Source organism: Lathyrus oleraceus, chromosome 4 (assembly GCF_024323335.1).
Source record: "Lathyrus oleraceus cultivar Zhongwan6 chromosome 4, CAAS_Psat_ZW6_1.0, whole genome shotgun sequence".
NCBI classification, from domain to species: domain Eukaryota; kingdom Viridiplantae; phylum Streptophyta; class Magnoliopsida; order Fabales; family Fabaceae; genus Lathyrus; species Lathyrus oleraceus.
The window spans coordinates 346,633,810-346,650,234 of record NC_066582.1 but is presented as its reverse complement, the minus strand read 5'-3'; the positions used below and the strand labels follow the sequence as shown (position 1 = coordinate 346,650,234).

The window sequence follows — 16,425 nt, the reverse complement described above, 5'->3', positions numbered from 1 at the left end:
CACTAACTTTTGAGAATTATCCATTTCCTTCAAAATTCCTTAAACCACTTTGTTAACTTTTGGAATATTAATTCTTTTGTGACTCAGAGGAAGTAATTTGCCTTATAATTGAAAGAATGACAGAATTTGATACATGCATATAAAAATAAACGAGACTGATATGAAATAAATGAGAAATAAGAAATGGAATTAAGTAGAAGGGGTACCACACTCTTTCTAATCCAAGAGAGAATGATAAGCCTATGGATGAGGATCACCACAAGAAAAGGATTTCTTGATAAGATATATTTTGGTCCAATCCAGAACCTAAGAGCAAATACTCTCACTTACACAATGTGTAAACTTGACAAAATTCATTGATCCAAAAAGAAGATACATGCCTCCTTTATATAGGAATGGCTTAAGATGATGAAATAAGTAAAAATTAACTCCTAAGAAAACAAAAGGATTTCAGCCACTAATTATCATGATAGTGGGATGAGTTATTACAAAGAAAGTGCAAAATAAAGAAGAGATAGTGAGGTTCTTGAAAGGGTAGAATAATGGCAATTCTTTATTTACCACTTCTCTTGCAATTTTCGTCCATTATAGTGTGGTTATTGGTATTTCCTTTATTTTTATTTATTTATGCATTATTGGGCCTTTTATCACATGCTTGGATGATAAGAATAAACTTGGGCTCTTTTTCTTCAATCTGGCCCATGCATTCTATTGACTTGATCATGATGTGAACTAAAGCATCATTGACTCTTCTTGCACGTGCCCTTGTCATATGACCTCCTAAGCTTTGCATTGTATCATTTATGTCTTGGATTACGTCCTCATCATTCCCTCCTTCTTGAAAAGAATTCGACCTCGAATTTAGACCATCATCACCTACATCAAAAGGAGATAAATCAGCCACATTAAAAGTAGTACTTACCCCATGACACTCATTAGGTGATGATGGTCACAATCATGACACTCAAGCCCTAATTCCTGACTTAACCGCCCTTTGACCTCATGAACTTTTATCTATGCATCTGAAACCCTAATTGATCTTAATGTGCTTTATGGCTTGATTTGTCACCTTGTGCTTGATAGAAAACCTAACTCATTAGGGAAAGATGTCTAACTATCATACCATGCATCACCCATTATTCACATGCCTACATGGTTGGTATTTCACCTAATTCAAACATTGCTTAGCCCGTTGACCTAGGTCTCTTGGTAGTTGCAAACGCATAGGTCTATATGTCTTGATTCATTTCATTCATGTGGTATAGATGGTCAAGGGTGACCGATTCATCCATATAGTAATTTTATTGATCCATGCATTATAGCTTAAACTTTAGTCTTGTTTCATGTGGATATTTCCTTGATTGCATTATGAATGAAAACTCTAATTCATGCCTCACAGTTGATTTTGGTCAACTGTTGACTTTTTGGCCAACTAGTTGACCAAAGTCAATCACCCCTAATGGGCCCACTTGATCCAAGTCACACCTTAGAACTTGTTAACCTTTGGTCTTTCCATTTTGCAGTTAATTTTCAAATTTCAATTTAACCATTTAAGTTGAATGTTAAGAGTATAAATCTTTGTCTTTAATTAAGCCCATTTCAATTCATTATTCATAACAATCTTCAAATCACTTTTAATTAGCCATTTAACTTTCCATTTGTTTCTAACAATCCAACATAAATTATATTCTAATTCAAGTTTCCTTTTAGAATTGCATTTCAATTTTGTTTCCGTCCAACTTTCAAGACCCAACTTAATGTCACTTGCTCAAATATCCACCCAAACAAATTTACATTTAATGTACATTCCTGATTCAATACAACATTCAATAAACATTTCCATTTACAAAATTTCAAGATATTTCCAAAACTATTTCAAACCAAGCATTTAAGTGCATTAGTTTTATTAACATACATTAACTTTCGCCTAATATTTAAATGCTATTTCAAACCTTGCCAACATTTAAACCATTCTAACCCAAGTAGTGTCAATCATGATTTCATTCATTCAATATCAATAGAAATATTCCAGGTACATTCAATCCTACATTTTTATTAATCCATTCAACAAGTGTAATTTCCATTCAATACCATACAATACAGTTAAATACACATTCAATTTTTAATTAACGATTCAATAGAATCCTTTGTTAATTCCATACAAATTCATTTTCCATTCATTTATACTCAACCATTACAAAATGATGCATGCTTACAATTTTAATCTATACATTCCAAGGTTATACAACCATTTTTCAGTAATCACAAAAGTCTCAAGTTACAAATTAACTTCAATACCAAAACATTTTCAACAACCCAAATGATTCATTTGTTGGAGAATTGTCATCCAAGGCGCAGCGGAATTTAAAAATTTCTCCATTTAGTGATCCTTACGAATGGGTATGATCAGTGATAGAATCGTTACCTCTTGTGGCGATTCAAACCTTTGATGCAGATTTCTGATAATGATCAAACCTTTGATACAGATCCACGGGGCGATCACGAACGTTGAACGATGACAACGTCTCTACTCAGTCCACACGAACGGATTCCTTCAATCGCAGTGCTAGCTGTTATGAATGAAGGCTTTGAGTGAGAGAGAGATACGAAATTCCAACTCTTCAGTTGTGTTTTCTGTCTCAATGAGTTACAATGCTTCTACCCAAGGGGTTCTATTTATAGAACCACTTGTGTGGGCTTCAAGCCAAAAAGCCCACTTAAGTACATTTTAGCCCATATCTCATAATATGTCAAAATCACTTAAGTACTTGGTACCTTACCATATTTCGTATTCTACTTAAGTATACCGTACCTTACGATGTTCCTTAATTATTCTATCTCTCATCAATCCGTCCTTTGTGTGTGACCCTATAGGTTTTCGCGACGTTGACAATTATATTAAATCACGTATTTAACATAATAAACAGTGAGCGGTATCTAGCAACACATCACTGCTACTCAAGTCACGAAAATGTCATGTGATCTGACAAAACCTCCTGTGATAATAATTATGTGTATAATTACCTCTTTGCTCTTATGTCTATATTAAACACAAGATATAGACCGTGTCATCCTTGTCCAGTTCAATATTGGGCCCATAGACATTTATCCTGTTACGCAGGATGGGCAAATTCCATCTATGACACTCATGTCCCTCAGCATGCTTTGTGGAGTACTCATCAACTGTCTTTATGGTTATCCAGTTACGAACAACGTTGGATCAGCAACAAAGCACTCGACTCTACATCTAGGATCCATAGTGGTTTCAGGTCGAAGAGTGGTATACACTGTTATCACCATGAGAATAACTTATGACACTTTGCATAACTTTCTATATAGTATTCTCATAGCGGGTCAATCCGGTATAAATATTACTCCTAATATTCATACATATATTTAAGACTTGATAACTCTTTATCCATGACCCATGAAATGTGATCATCAGTCTACAAACATAATAGTCTTTAATGTTATCCCACTTCACACTAAAGCTCGACTACGAATACTTTAAGAATAGTGTCCTTATGTTTAATGTGTTCTCATGATTAAGTCACACTTAATACATTAAATGGACTATCTATTCCAAGGACTTTATTAATCAACCATAATAAAGAAAATGCCTTTAAATAATTCGATACAAGTACCAAAAATATTGGCCTCTAGGGCTTACACCAACATCATTCTCATCGCATTTTCACATATCATGCCATTGTTTCTTCATAACCAACTTATCCTTCTATTTAGATCACCTACAAAGGCAAGCCATCAAGAAACCATGAGTTGTTTGATCATATACAAATCAAAGCATGTAAACATATCAAAAACACAAGAAGCCAACTCAAATTCCTTTGAAATCCACATAAAACATACAATCCTAACATAAACTTCAAACTAACATAGTAACTTTAATTCTAAATCCAACTAATCATAACTTGACTAATTCATTTGGTTTGCCAATTTTTACTCCAATGAATAATTTAACTTCAAAGGATTCATTTGGGCCTATCACATACAATTAGCATAGGTATTAAATATACAACTTCAGTTTAGAATTTATCCATTTCACGACTAAACCTCAATCTACAGAAAGCAACATTCACATAATAACAGGCCATGAATAAACTAATTTCCATCCAATTTGGCCATTTTTTCTCAAACATATTAATATGGTTTATGGTATATCATAATTTCAAATTTTGCTAACAAAGCTTCCATACCTCCATTGCATACTAACATTGCAAGCATCTCTAACAGTCTAGCAAATGGCAATTTTCGTTTCAATTCAAGCATGTGCATTCTAACATTTATAACAACTTATCCTAACATAATTCTGTTTACCCTAACATCAATCACATTTTTATTCTAATAACATACACCATGACAGTCTAGGTTTCATAGCAGTTCAGAACATGTAATCCAATTGGCATAAACAATTTGTTATCAAAGCTTCACATAGCAGCCCTATTAACATTCATCCACTCCTTCAGTATTCACAATAGTTTATTCTAACTAGTTTTTAGCCTAAGACAATATAACAAAACTCAACAAGTAACTGTTAACCAAATTAACTCATCAATTAACTTTAATTGTCTTACATTCAAACTTCTTCACTAACTCTGTTAAACAAAACAATCTCATCAAACTGAATTTCTAAGTACTAACAGAATTGAAATGGATAACTAACAGGCTAACAAATTTTTCCATTTGCAACTAACTATTAATTTAGCTCTAATTTCATATGAATTTGAGAAAAATTTCTAACAGAATCTGTGGATATAGATACACATACGAGCTTCAGTTCAGAAGAGGACTCACCAATCACAATACCTCAGAAATTCTCTTCGTTTCTGCTCTCTGCTCCCTCGATCTTCACTCTTCGTCTCACACTCAATCACAGAGAAACGAACCTACAGGCTATACGATTGGAGAAGAAGAAGTGTTCAAGACAAAGAATAACGCTAAAAATCGCAGAGGAAAAAGAAGAAGCGGAGTAGAATCAGGGAAGAGGAATTCATACCTGGTCAAATCGAAGATCAAATTCGGTGAATTCTCCTTCATTCTTTTCGTGATTCATGGTTCGCGTAGCTTCGATTCATCCTCTTCCTCTTCGATCCCGCCACATGCAATCTGATTCGAGTTTGAAAATCTAGCACACGATACGATTCCAATATGATTCCAGAGCTTTGAATTCGTCGAAGCCAAGCGTTATCATGGCTAAGACTGGTAGAGCGGTGTTTTGGAGGATGGCTGATGGAGTTCGTGACCTAGGTTCGGGTTGTTTGTTATATGTACCGTGGAAGCTCATTTTCGTTTGGACCGTTGAATTCTACGACGAGAAATCATGAACCGGAAAGCGCAAGATCGTTGCAAGCTGCCATTGGTGGATACGATTTGAGAAGTTTGAACTGGATTCGTGTTGCACTATTTGGATTTAGAATCGAAGATGAAGTGTGTGAACGATTCAGAATTGAAAACGTGATGAAGCCATATGCTGCGCCGCTGAGCTTTTTTGGCATAAACACGTTTGGAAGGGTTGTGTTTTACCGTTAGGAGTTGGTTTCGGTTCGGGCTTAAGCCTAAACGTTGTGGCCCGCACAAGCCCAGAACATGTAGGAACCTCCCACAAGCCTTTCTGCTTCAGCGCTTGGGCCTTGGTCACAAGCCCAAAATTCATATCCACACCCCTTTCAAGTCTTCATACCCCTGCCCTGCTTAAATCCATTTAAATTCTCTTTTAATTGTTGTTAATTTGTTTTGATTAATTTTTAATTTCTAACCTTTTATGTATGGATCAATATAAATTAACTAGAATTAGGTTAATTAAGTTAGCTTAATTTCTCACCATGAATTAAAACATTAATTAAAATTTAGTTCTAATTAATTTTGATTATATCTTGTTTGTTAATAGTGCATAACTAGATATTAGATTTAGATTAATTTCTAGATTAGCTTGATTTTTATCTCATCACATTATTAGATGTAGATAGAATCAATTAGGTTTAGTTAATTTTGATTAGGTTTTACTTGTTAGAACTTTATTCAATATTTATCTAATTGACCAAATTTCTGCATCTTGACCATTTTGCCCTTAGGTAGGAGAATTTTGATTTTTTTTGCATGATCCCCTAGCTTAGGGTTACTTAGAATCATTTGATTTTATTAACTGATTATTCATTTGGTGGTTCTACATAACCCAGTTAATATTTTCAATACCGATTAGTGTTGACCAAAGGTCACTTTGGTCAACCAAATTCTTTGTAATTGTGTTGTAACCTCCAAGCCTATTCAAGTGATCAAAAGACCCTTGATCGCTTGATATGGCAAGTTTATTGTGTTCGAGCTATCGTGGATATGATGAATCTCATAAGCTCAACACCTCAAGGTTCAAATGCAAGATCAAGACTTCAAGGTCAACATCAAGTAGGCATAGCTGGCCAAGTGGACCACTTCTCAAGCACAACAAAGGTATCAACACTTGACGGCCATAATTCAGAGTGTATGGCATGAGCCTTAAGAAATAGATAAGGAATGAGAGTGGAGAATTCATATCCTCATTCTGAATATCTTTGGGTACGGGACGAATGACACAGTTGCTCATCGTATTCACCTCTATTCATAGACTTTAGCACAATTCAATTTATGTGATTGTCAAGTCTTGTTCTACAACAAGTAACATTACATCAATAGAATCAACACTCATGATCTCTTGTCAGCAACTTGTCAATTTTAATTCGAGTTGTACGCTATGAGCCTTAAGAAACAAAGAATGATGAGAGTGGAGAATTCCTATCCTTGTCTAGAATATCCTTGGGTATGGGATGCTTGACCCAGTTGCTCAAGGTATTTGCCTTTGTTCATATAGTGCAATTTGAATCATCCAATTAACAAGTCTTCTTCAAGCAAGCATCAACCATTTAACACTTCAACAATGAAGCATCATTGTACAACGATCATTTCTCCCTCAGTGGATTATTAATCATACTCTCTTTGATATTCAGATATCCTTTGGATCAATTCCCTTGTAATCAAGTCTTTGAATCTTAATCAATTAACTCAATCATTGTTTGCCCTGTTAGTCATCTTGTGCTTTGGTAAACCCTTATTCATTGTGAGCCTTATCAGACCTCTTGTGCTTAGGCACACTCTATTCAGTCATTGTTTATTTCGTTAGTCCTCTTATGCTTTGGCAAACCCATATTCATTGCTTGCCTTTAAATCCTCTCATGTGTAGGCAAATCATTTCTTAATCATTGTTCGTCTTGTAAGACCTCTTGTGCTTAGACGAAGCTCTTGCCTTGTAAATCCTCTCGTGTGTAGGTCAATCATTTCATAATCAGTGTTCGTCTTATAAGACCTTCCGTGCTTAGACGAATCCCTCGCCTTATAAATCCTCTCATATATAGATCAATCATATATCATTTGCCTTTGTAGTTGATTACCATCATTGGTTAGTGTCACACTCTTGCTTGTTAAGCAACCTACCTTTCCACTTGGCAATCAATCTCGTTCTCCTTTGTTTTCAGTCGTAGTAGGTTGATCTACGATTGCTCTGATTTTCTCATTGCACGATGATAATACGTAGGAACGAGGGTTCGAATCCTCCGCGAGCATACTTATTTATTCCTTCTGCCTTAGGGCATTCCCTCTATTCATCTCCATGGAGCATTAATCATGACATACACTCATATTCTACTTTCATTCACTTCATGCGATATATCATACTCTTTGAACCGAATACGTTATCTTTTTGAGCTCCATCTTGTATCTCTTTGTGAGCCAAGAGCCGATTTGTTTGTCTTGTTAGTCCTCTTGTTGCTTAGACGAACATATCCTTACTTACTTTGCAGCTATATACAGACAATCCTCTTTATTTTCTGTTATTCCAATACAGTGACACCATTTCTTAGGCCCCTCACTTATTGGTTCCTACCTGTTTTACTCTTGGATTCATATTTCACCCCCTGTTGGAGTTCAAATCATATTATCCTTTGGTTCAGACCATATATTGATCATAACTTCTTTTTCCCCTTCCACCACTAGTTCTTTGAACTACAGAGCTCTTCCTCATTTCACTATGAGGATACGTAGGCATGAGGGCCACAAGCCTCATCGAGCACTTTATCTATTTATTTTCTTTTCTCTCATTCTTTCGCGAGTAATCTTTAGATATAACACTCATTCGAGCAATAAAAATCAAAATGATTCCCATGGAGTACCATGGATGTTAGAGGTGTTAATACCTTCCCCTTGTATGACCGACTTCCTTACCCAACATATCTCTTTCCTCCGGGTTTTATCGATGTTTTCCCTTTCCTTCGGGAATGAATAAAGTTCGATGGCGACTCTGTTGTATGTTCAAGCGTGCGATATGTTCAGGTATATTTCCGCTAGCTTCAGTTGGCATGTATTTATTATTTGTGATTGTCTAGTCCACCTCGTCGCCTTCTAGTTTTCTTGGCTCGAATTGACGAGCGAGTTATTATTATGCCAAGACTTGCTTTGACACTACAACATTTTAACTAAAGAAAACCATTGCAAATATATATATATATATATATATATATATATATATATATATATATATATATATATATATATATATATATATATATATATATATATATATATATATATATATATATATATATATATATATATATATATATCATTGATTACAACCAACAAAACATCTTAAAATTATGTATCCTAATGACATTCATAATCAAAATAACATCTTTTATCTACAAAAATAAATTTAAACATCTTCGAATGACTGAACATCTTCATTGACATCATCATTCATGTCTTGCAAAATAAAAGTAGTATAACTTAAATAATATTATTATCCAAAGGCTATAAAATTACAATATAAAGCATAAAACAATTCAATCCTACTTGATCATTAGTTGGAGCATGTGTTAATGCACAAGAGCGTAAGACATTGTTACCATCAATTACATTCACATTCAAAGGTCACACAGTAGTGTCATGTTATAACTAAAACCCACAAGAAATGTTACTTATCAGATTCAGTATATAATGCATTTGAAACTTCTGTTGGAATCAAAAAGTGACTTTAATTCAGCATATAATTCAACATGTAAAACCTGAATATGAATATATCTTACGTGACGAGCATATGTATCATCTCCAAGCATCACCTATAATATCAATTACAACTTTTTTTTCCTTCTTTTTGGTGTTAGGTGATCTTCCAAAGTCATAATCATTGGAAAATTAGATTTGACAAAGTTATGTTTCTTTATATATTCCCAACATTTGGTTAGTGCAAATGGAGTGGTAAGAGTCTTGAATTGATTCCAAGAATTAAAATAATAAGATATAATTAAGAAAGAAATCATCTAACTCTATATGGCCTAGTAGTAGTAGTACCTACCTTCCATGAACTACTTTAATACCATCATCTTTAGTAAATGGCAATAAATCAAGTTCAATAGGCACATCATCGCTGACACTAGTTAATTGATTCCAGCGGGATATGAATCATGTCCTGTGTACGTGAAATAATGTGATAAGGGAGATTTCATATCATGAATATACCTGAAATGACATACATATAATTTATACATAGTCGGGACTATAAATAAAAATGTTAGAATTTTTAATAAAATTTCTCATTTTAATACATTTTTAGTTATTTCATTAGAATATTCCATTTCTACTTGCAGATCACATAGTTTCTTTGATGGTGTACCTCTACTTGAAATGCATAATCAAATGTACTTATTCAATTAAATTCATACTAGCACATTAAAAACTTAGCAAGAAAGTATTTTATTTTATTTTCTCAATTAGGCTTTACTACATGTGCAACTAAACTCGCGAGTACCATTAGTTTTATCAAAAGGTAAGACATGGGTCAAAAAAACAATTATATCCTATGAAAAGTAATGTTCAGCCAATGTTGATCAAGGTCTTGATGTTACAATAATTAGTTTTTATAAAATAATGTAGAAACGGAAAAAACCAATATCACTAACCACATATAACAAACGTAGAAATATGAAAAACCAAACATGCTTTCTTATTGTAAAACCAAGAACAATACACTTATATACTTTCTTTTAACCTGTTAATTATCATTAGCATTGCAATGACCGTTGTGTTCTTCGTTAACCTTCTTTCTCGAGTGACCAGGGCGATGAAGCTTATAATGGAGATCCAATTGGTAATGACAAATTGTACACACATGAGAGAATCGTGTGTGCAATGGGAAGAAAGGGTTTATGTTATAGTTTGGGAGAAGAATCGTGAGAAGAAAGGGTTAAATTAAGGGTTTTGATTGATTTGCTTAAAGAAAGAAAGTGTTAAGGTTTGTGAGGGATTATTTGATTGTTTTAGTTGAAGGAGAAGACTCGTGCGATTTTGGTTATGAGGGATTATTATGATTTTTTTTGTTGAAGAAGAAGAGTCATGCGATTTTGGTTAATTGGGAGGGAACATTTTTATTTTTAGCGCTCAACAAGTTTTGAAAAAGGAATGATTGGCTTCATTTTGGTTTTAAAATTCAACAAGTTTTAGAAAAGACCTCTATTCGATTCCACCAAGATAACTTTTTTCATATAATAAATACTTTATTAAATATTTTAAAAACTATATTAGAATAATTTCAACCTGTTGTTAATAAAAGCCGTTAACTTTATGATCTACTAGAACGATTTGTAACCCTTGCATACAATTTGTAAGAAATATATACCTTATCACAATGAAATATAACATTCATTACCTATTACTCTATACTAGAACAATATTTTTTATCACCCTAAAATTAGGCGTTGCCATAGGATAAAAATGTTGTAGTGTGAGTTCCTGTAACTTAAAATTTATTTGCCTCGTGAGCGTTTATGGCGTTCATGTTCCGTGTCGGTCGACTACAAGTATGTGCCGCTGCAACTGCGAAGCATTGTCAGTTTTGGGTGTGAGAACCCCAATGAATTTGTCCTTCAGAAAAGGTGCGGATAAGTGGTAAAATATGGTACATAGAGACATGGAAATCATTGCACTTATTAACTTATTTCACAAGTTAAGAGTATAAAAACCCCCATCTTTGATGTAAATACTGGTTATGTTAAAATAAGAGTCGACTTATGAAATTTTCACCTAATTCCAACTTATTGTGTAGGTAATTGTCCAAAGCAGGAAAGTTAAAGGTAAAGCATAGAAGACAAGCTTCAGCAGGCGTGCTAAGTGAGCTTCTAGCGAGCAATGAAAAGTAAAATCCAGAAGGTAGCACTTCAAGCACGCTTTAGGCGAGCGAATAAGGAAAATCCGGAGAGTAGAGTAAAATCAGAATACCTATCATTTTGTGTCGCAATGAAGTGTCGTGTGATTCGCGACGATAGTTACTTCAAGCTTTTGTAATTTTGCATTCGAGATTCCACGTATCTTGTCACAATCTAGGGATCATGGTACGATATAATATATGCTTATTATTTAGAGATTCTTCGTTACATGGAAGAGGAATTCTGGAAGAGGAACTAAGTCGAAATCATTACATTATGGATCACGTTGATGATCGATGATTGAGGCAGTGTGGGATTGGAAGGTTGATCGAGGACCTTCCATATGATCTTTGAGGTAAACTACCATCATTCTATGGTGACTCTGGTATGGATATGATCTTGGATCTATAATGATTCATTCGTGAAATTTCACGGGAATTAGAAGTCGCTTCCCATAGACGACGTCACTATTCCGTTTTGGAACCAAACATTATGAGTATGTTGGTGCCGAAGAATTCTAAGTCGGTGGTGCCAACCTCTAAATACAATGACACATGGGTGAATCTACAAGGTTATCACTCTAATGCTCAAGTCAATTTAAAATTTAAGATAAATATAATGAAAAATGGAAATCAGAAAGTGTATATTCGATTTCGTGTGAAATGACTTTATACATTGACTCATTTAGAGTGAATTGACATTAATTTGGTCTTAGCTCTTTGGACCTTTGGCTGGCATATAATTGTTTTATTTACAATGTTAACTTATAAAATTCATGTAATAATAATAATAATTCTAGTAGTATAAATATTGTTTTAATTTAGGTAAACATACATCAACACCATTTAAAAATATAAGAGATATTATCTTACTTTCTCTCATCTCTTCATTTACTTATAATATTATAATTAGTGGGATACTTGTACGTTCGTGCGGATACTGATATGTTACGCGCATTTTTTTTAAAATATAATAAGAATGCAAAAAAGAAAAATAATATTTTTTTACCAAAAGAATTTATTATTTTTAAAAGAAAGATATATTTTGATTTATATATGGAGCATAAATATAATTTTTCCTTATATACAAATATTTAGATGAACGGTATATTTTCTTATATGTAATATTATTTTTGTTTTGAAATTATTTATAAAAATATTTGGATAAAAAATATTGGTTCCCATTTACAAAAAAAAATTAAGATTCAATCATTAATTTTAAAATAACATTTGTATTAATAACATATATTAGTGAAATGATTACATCAATAATATATAGCTCACCTTTCAATTTTAATAACATAAATAATTAAAAAAAACAACACATTTTTCATGTGTTTGGATTCATACATTATTTTAAATATATTTACTTTTATTTTCTTTAATTGTAAAAAAATATAATAATTCATGCGTTCACACGAATTCTGGTCTAGATACGTGTACGTTTGCACGAATATTAGTGTGTTACGCGCATTTGCTTTTAAAGTGTAATAAGAATGAAAAAACAGAAAAACAAAATTATTTAATCAAAAAAATTTATTATTCTTAAAAGAAAACATATTTTATTAATATTTGGAGCATAAATATAATTTTTCCATATATACAAATATTTTGATCAATCGTAGATTTTTACATATGTGAGTATTAATTTTGTTTTGACATTTTATATAAAAATATATATGCAATCATTTAGTTTTATAAATATCAACTAATAACATAGTATTTGTAAATATTGTTTTAATTGTTTTTCAAAATATTAATAACATAAATAAACACATTTTTCCCATATTTGGATTCATACATTATTTTAAATACATTTACTTTTATTTTTTTAATTTTACAAAAAATGTAATAACTCGTATGTTCGCACGATTGTGAGGTTGTTGATTGAATTTGTGGTTGATGATCTGAACCTCTGAATCGATGACTTGAATCCTTGAAACAATTCCATGAGCGATGTCGAACGCCGTCCACGAACAAGAATCCACGAGCTAGAACGATGAATGTGATGCTCCGCTGCAAAACGCGATGTTGTTGTTGTGAAAATGCAAGCGCAAGAGCGACAAATAGCAGTGTGAAGCGCGTTGTTGCCCTGACTTGTGCATAAGCATTTTCCTTTCAGTGATTCCTTTGTTTCGTTCATGTTTAGGACTTTTCTAAAATAAGCGCTTTTTCTTGTTTTAGCCTCAGCATTGTGAAATCCTCTGTGGCTTAGACTGGGTTTGGGCCTAAGGCCCAAACATATTGTTCACTTTTCACACCCCATTCGGAATTGCACCCCTCACTGGCCTAGACCCATTTTTATTTTTTCTTAGCCTTTTTTTTTTATTGTTATATTGATCAATTAGATTAGGATTTAGGTTTTAATTAGTAATTAGGATTTTAGATCTTTGGTTTAGTTTAATTATGTATTAGGTTTTAGAATTAATTAATTTAGAATATTAAAAAATTGACTAGTTTAATAGGATTTTTTAGAAGTATTAATTTTTTTCACTAGTTCGAATTAGTTTTTTTTGAGGAAAATAGAACTAATTATATTTGATTAGATTTAATGGATTTTAATTAGATTTTCATGATTAAAAATTGATTCAATTTCCAAGATTTGTGAAATGTCTGTTTTGCCCATAGGGTTTAGAATAGCCTGATTTGCATGCTCCCTTAGTTTATGACTTGTAACAATTTTCTAGTTGTTTGATTAATCCTTTAGATTGCCATGTACATGATTCAATTCATTTCCGACTATTTTTCCCCAATTGATTCAGTTGATCAAAGTTCGCTTTGATAAATTAAATCCTTTAACTGTGCTCAATTCCCTAAGCTTGTTCAAGTGATCAAAAGACCCTTGATAATTTGATAAGGCAAGTCTTGTGTTTAAGTTGTACTTGATACTGAATCTCAAGACTTCAATAATTTAAGACTCAAAGATCAATACTTAAACATAAGTTCAAGACTTCAAATCAGTACAAGATAAGACTAATATTCAAGCACAACAAAGGTCAACTTCAACACTCGTCAGTTATGATGCAAATTGCACGACACGAGCCTTAAGTAATAAAGAAGAAGTGAGAGTGGAGAATTCCTATCCTCATTCTGAATATCTTTGGGTACGAAACGAATGACCCAATTGCTCACTGTGTTCATCTCTATTCATAGACTTTAGTGCAATTTAAATTGAATAATTGATAAGTCTTTCTACACAGACATGAAGATACAAACTGAAGATCAAACCTTAAACCTTTTAGGGTTTATTCTCTTCCTTTTGTTCTCTCTCTCTCTCTCTCTCTCTCTCTCTCTCTCTCTCTCTCTCATAGTAAAACTAAAACCATTTTGTATATAAACTCAAAAACAATTAACAATACAATTAGGATTGTACGCTACGAGCCTTAAGCAATGGAGAAGGGATGAGAGTGGAGAATTTTTATCCTCATTCTGAATATCTTTGGGTCCGGGACGAATGACCCAGTTGCTCACTGTATTCATCTCCATTCATAGACTTTAGTATGATTCAAATCATGACTCTCTTTTCAGAATAAAAGCAAACTCACCCCATCAAACTCAGTTTTGCCTTTGGGCTTCATTTCCAGTTTAAAACCTTTTCAGAAAGGACATGTTACTTCCATTTTACCGATAACTGGGCTTAAGCCTTCATGTGTGAGCAAGCAATGTTTAACTGCTAGAGTGCGATCCAAGTTCATCCATTCTACCGCAAATAAACCGATGCATAAGATTCCGATGCTCGAGCATACAAGCAAGTTGACAGTAGAACACGAATGTTAATATCGTTCATTAAAAACAACTAACACATTCGTTTTAGTTCCACTAACTACAAAGCTTTGATTTCCTCATTGCATGAATGAGGATACGTAGGCACGAGGGCCTATATCCTTGGCGAGCACATTTATTTATTACCTTTCTTTTTCACTTTAATTATCAACCCCCGATTCCCCTTTCGCGAGTAATCTTCAAACAATAACACCCATTCTTGCAAAGAATATTCAAAACGGTTCCCATGGAGTACCATGGATGTTAAGGGTGCTAATACCTTCCCTTTGCATAACCGACTTCCTTACCCTTTTCTCTTTCCCCCGGGTTTTATTGATATTTTTCCTTTCCTTCGGGAATAAATAAAGTTTGATGGCTACTCTGTTGTATCTTTGAGCGTGCGATGCGCCCAAGTATAATTCGCGTAGCTTCAATGATGACAAAAGTTAGAAGGTAAAACTGAAACCTCTATATGAGCATTTCATGCCTGCTGGCACTGAGCTTGACTATTCTGCACAAAGACCTGCACAAACATAGAAGAAGAACTCAGTTCTGAAACCCAAGTATCATGCACAAATTCCCCTTGATTATTCTGCTGCACAAAAACCTAAGGTTGTAAAAAAATTGGGGAGAACTAACAAAAGAGGACCTAGAAAATGGGTACCTGGGGATAAAATCATTTACGTTACAGACATACTTAGTAGCTCAGTTGAGACACCAGTCATGGTATCTGAACAGTGGATGCTCATGACACATGACGTGCATAAGGCATATGTTCCAAAATTTTGAACTTAAGCATGGAGGCTTCATTGGTTTCGGAGGAAACCATAAAGGGAAGATCATTGGCTCTGGAACTATTGGTAATGGTAATCTCCCTTATATTACTAACGTTCTTTTGGTCGATGGTTATGCATAACTTATTGTATATCAGTCAGCTTAGTGACAATGGTTATGATATCATTTTAAATCAAAAGTCCTATAAGGCTGTCAGTCAGAAAGACGACACTATTCTTTTTAACGGAAAGAGGAAGAACAACATTTATAAAATCAGACTTTTTGATCTTAAGGATCAAAACGTAAAATGCTTAATGTTTATTAATCAGGAGCAATGGGTATGGCATAAACGTTTGGGCCATGTTAGCATGAGAAGGACTTCTAAGCTAAATAAGCTTGGATTAGTTAGATGCTTACCTAACCTGAAGTTTGCTTCAGATGCTCTCTGTGAAGCATATCAAAAGGCAAGTTTTCTAAAACTTCTTTCAAAGCGAAAACTATTGTTTCTACCTCTAGTCAGTTAGGGATTTTGCACATTGATTTGTTTGGGCCAGTGAAAACTATCTCTATCAGTAGTAAGAAGTATGGATTGGTCACTATAGTCGTTGGACATGGGTAAAGTTCTTGAAACACAAGGATGAGTCACA

General features: G+C 33.5%; 1 long non-coding RNA gene across 1 annotated transcript; it reads right to left on the bottom strand.

The window, feature by feature from the left end:
* Positions 1 to 3,365: 3,365 nt before the first annotated feature.
* On the bottom strand, positions 3,366 to 5,554 carry LOC127075409 (uncharacterized). Its single transcript, XR_007786434.1, has 3 exons — positions 5,018 to 5,554; positions 4,816 to 4,914; positions 3,366 to 3,749 (listed from the first exon to the last, which is right to left on the bottom strand). It is a non-coding gene; the product is annotated as an uncharacterized LOC127075409 (long non-coding RNA).
* Between the last annotated feature and the right edge of the window lie 10,871 nt (positions 5,555 to 16,425).